This window comes from Crocodylus porosus, unplaced genomic scaffold (genome assembly GCF_001723895.1).
Source record: "Crocodylus porosus isolate Cpor-Errol unplaced genomic scaffold, CroPor_comp1, whole genome shotgun sequence".
Taxonomy (NCBI): domain Eukaryota; kingdom Metazoa; phylum Chordata; order Crocodylia; family Crocodylidae; genus Crocodylus; species Crocodylus porosus.
This window is the reverse complement of record NW_017728914.1, coordinates 10,655,622-10,659,693: the sequence shown is the minus strand read 5'-3', so window position 1 is coordinate 10,659,693 and position 4,072 is coordinate 10,655,622. Positions and strand designations below refer to the sequence as shown.

Here is a 4,072-nt window from a genome sequence, read left to right as displayed (position 1 = left end):
CCATGTGTTTCTACTTTTAGACAACTGGGCACTGGAGGGGGGTGTCAGAAGAGTTGTACAGTAGCTGATGGTTCTGCAGAAGGTTAAAAAAGGATTTCTTCATGTTCTTAATGTAGTCTAGCCTGCAGAGGACCAACATGATATTTGTACAGGCAAACATGGAGTGTATGACAGGAAATGGATGGCTTCTTCCTGAATGGTCATCCTGGAAGATGAGGCTCCCCACAGTGAATCAGTAGTGGGGCAGCCAGTATAGACACCAAGGGAAATGGGTGCTGCCTTTTCTTGCATTAAAACAAGCATTCCAGCCATGTTGTTTTGCACTTAATTTACTGTATGACAGGTCAAGTGCAAAAAGTTCCTTCTTCCTCATGCTGAATATTTGGCAATGCAACTCTATTATTCTCTTTGAGATGTGATGAAATAAGTTCAACTTAACTCATTTGCTAAAAATATGTAATGTTCTGCTCACAAAAAAAAAAAAAATACTATGTCCATTTCCTAGAAGACCTGCCTGTATGTACCATGGGCCCTTAGCCTTGGCTCTCAAGTACAACAAACTAATCACATTTCATCTTAAGAGTAATACTCAATGGAACACAGCCAGGCTGACTCAAACCATTGAGAAATGAATTGAGTCAGAACTTGGCCAGAGAGCATCTGTGAGAGGAGAGGGTTGAAAGCCCATCTCTGATTTAGTTTATGGAGGGAAGAAAGGCGATAAATGCATATTTATTTTGCTGTGGTCTTACTCAAACAGTTTGCCAAAACTCTAAATCCAGTGACATGCAATAAAGCTAAGTGATTCAGGATACTGGGGTTATAACCCTGTAGTATGCAGCTGAGCAGGGTTACATGCTAATTTCATTAGGGGTTATTTGCTTCTCACCTTAACTCCAAAGAACCCAAGTGCTTTACACACATGGATGAAATGCCACACCCCTGTGATGCAGGTAAATATTATTCTCCTTTTATACAATACAAATTAATTCCAGAGATATTAGGTGATTTCTCTAGTGTCACAGTGCAAGTTTGGCAAAGCCAAGAATTAGAGCCAAATCTTTGAATTCCCAGAGCAATGTTAAAACAGCCAAACATTTCATATTCCATGTAAATTGAAGAAGGTTGCAAGGGACTTCGAAGGTGACCTAATCCAAATCCCTGCACAGATGCAGGATGCACCATTCCTAAACCATCCCAACTAGAGTCTCTCATCCAGCCTCTTCTTGAAAGCTTCCAAAGATTATACAGGTTTTTAGGCAGCTTGTTCCTTTGCCCTACTGTTTCTATGCTTAAGTTTTCCTTGAGATGTGATCTAATGTATTCCACTGCGTTTTGTACAGCTTCCTGTAAAGGAGTTGGTTGATGTTCCATGGAAATGCAGCCACTTCTGGGGTAGAGTAAAGCCACCATTATAAGTGTCAACAGCACTGCTTAAGACTTCAGCATTAAACTGTGAAGAGTGGATTCCCAAAGGAATGCCAGGAGACAGCGAGCATGAGCGAGTTTGATGTATATGCAGTGGACCAACATAGCAAATAAATGTTGCTACATTTAAATTTTGAATGTTGTCTCCTCACTGAGGAGAAGGAAGGAACTAGGAATAATACCAGATTAGTCAGGAGATGCATATTATTAGGTATTTTAGCCCTCCCCCTTCTGACTCATCTTTCTCCACTGAATGAATTATTAGAAGAATAAGGAAAACTTCTGAAGTAAGGTTGAAAACTACCGGTCTAAGAGTACATACTGCAGAGCAGCAGCACTGACCTAGTCCCAGTGGTAGAGCAGTTCTCCTGCTCTCCCGCCCTGCAAGGGAGAAAGGATAAAATCCTGGGAAAAGAAAAACAGATCACATTGCCAGACTCCTCCAAAGAGGGAGGCAAACTGCTTTTGTTAGGGAGGTTATAGATGAAACTTTGGGAACAGATTCTGTCACATCTTCCTTCTTCCTCAGCAGGCACCCAAATGCAGAGAGGACATAGAGCCCCCTTTGGTCACCCAGCCAAGTTTAGCCGCAGCTAATGATTCTGACTAAGTTGTTTTTTCCATTGTTCTGTAGCAAGTAGCACCAGTGTTCAGGCAACAGAACTAGTCTGATTTCCTTTCTAGTGTTTATATTTTCCCAAGAGTCGACTAGTTCTTCCTGATATGATACACATGCTGCAGCCCTAGCAATCCCATATTACAAGCTGCTTTCATGTCTTTTGTTACTCTTTTTTGCCGTGTAATCTTTGGTTACATTTTTTTTTTCACCCTAACTATATTTATGTCCTCAAGGACCATGTTACCCATTCAAATAACAACTGATTAGAGTGATCTTAGCAGCAGCAGCTCTGGACTCTTCAAACCCTTTTATTTCTAATGAACAGTCATTCAGTGTTCAACAGCAACCCCAGTGCTGTTTCACTTCAGAAATATTTGGTGTTTTGCCTGCCTTCCCCACCCCCTCTCCTTGGGACACCATGTCCTAGAGTTGACATTTATAATGGGGCACTACATTTTTGTTTAATAAAACCCAGGACACTCCTCAATCTAGTGCTTCCATTTCTCTGCCAATCTGTCTAACTTTATGACTAATTCAGCTCTGAAGTATGAAAACTAAAAGCGCATAATACAAACAGAGCTATAAGAAGGAAATCTTGAAAGTATCATTCCTATAGCTTGTAGCAACTGAGTATTTTTTGCCTCCAAATTCTTTATAGATTTTTTTCAATTACTACAGGAAAGTTCTCTGAAAGGCAAAGTTGTTTTTATTTAAAGAGAAAAAAAAAAAAAAACCAATAAAAAATGCTTAATACATTTGCCTTTGAGAACAGGATCGATTGACGGAGAGCAGGTAACTGCTACCCTCTAGAGGAAGAACCTGCTTTAATGTTAATGAAAAAGCCCTTAAAGTCTATTACATTGATCTGGAAGGCATTATACTTTGTTGTAACATGTTATGCTGAATGTATGGGTTTCAGGAGTTGGAGTATCGGATTTTGCCGTCTATTTAATACACTTGTTTCTTTTTACTTCCATACATCCTCTGTCATTACTAAACTTTGTGTCCCTTCAACCAGAAACATGAGTGTGACCTATACTAGGAAATGTGAAAGCCAAGACAGTTGCACTTCCTATTGCTGTCTTCTCCCATTTCCTCCCCTTTTGATTTCTCCCTTTTAAGTAGAACATACTAAGAGAAGAAGCAAGAAAGAGTAATTTGCCTCCTACCTTCCACAGGGAGAATGAAATGAAACATAGCACTGTCCTGTATGGAAAACATAAAGAGTTCCTCAAAAGCCACCCCAGTACAAATCCAGCTTTAGAAAGCTTAGCTTGTAACGTTGGCTTTTTGTTTTAAACAGACTGGTCAGGATCCCACCCATGGTGGGGTGGAGAATCCCTTCATGGAAAGATGGGAAAGAGCAACACAGTTCACTGACACGTTTCCAGAAGTCACAGCTGCTTCCAAGTCATTCTTCACATCCTCGCAGAACTTTTGACATGCTGTTTCCTTTCTCTTTTCTCTGCTCTATTAATCAGGAACTACCATAACTATGAATTTCCATTCAGCGGCAGTATCAGCAACAATTTTCAATATGATATGACTTAGACTGTGCCAAATGTGTGGGTGCTGTATACCCATGACTGATGTGTCCAACAGAACTTATAGTTTATATCAGACATGAAACAGAAAGGGAGAAAAGCGGGGCAGATATATGAAGAGCTAGAAATATGACAGCCAAAGATTCTGAGATAAATAGTACAGATTTTTGAGTGCTAAAGAATAAAACTCTCTTCCATCTGTTGTTCTTTACTTTATCACAGATACTGCAGGAATGTGAAAATGGAGAAAAAATTATGCTAACACTGGTACTTTCTCACTTGAGCTGTCTGGCCATAATGAATATATTTTTAATTTTTAAGCAATCCCAATATTGAATTCTTTTTGGGATAGAAATCTCTCTTATGTTTCTATCTCTTATAACATCTGTAATGACTACAGGCCAGTCAGCCTCACTTCTATCCTGGGGAAGGTCTTTGAAAAAATTATCAAGGGCCACATTTGTGAGAGCGCTGCAGGGGA

The 4,072-nt window shown here is 39.8% G+C and overlaps 1 protein-coding gene and 1 long non-coding RNA gene across 2 annotated transcripts in view; one reads left to right on the top strand and one right to left on the bottom strand.

Annotated features, from left to right (window-relative positions):
- The window catches only part of LOC109309960, an 8,754-nt gene extending 8,024 nt beyond the window's left edge, over positions 1-730 (top strand). The window contains exon 3 of the long non-coding RNA XR_002101098.1: positions 718-730. This is a non-coding gene — a long non-coding RNA (uncharacterized LOC109309960). The remainder of the gene's footprint in view (positions 1-717) is intronic.
- The window catches only part of LOC109309958 (rho GTPase-activating protein 7-like), a 179,489-nt gene that overhangs the window by 128,627 nt on the left and 46,790 nt on the right, over positions 1-4,072 (bottom strand). The gene's annotated exons all lie outside the window — the stretch shown is intronic.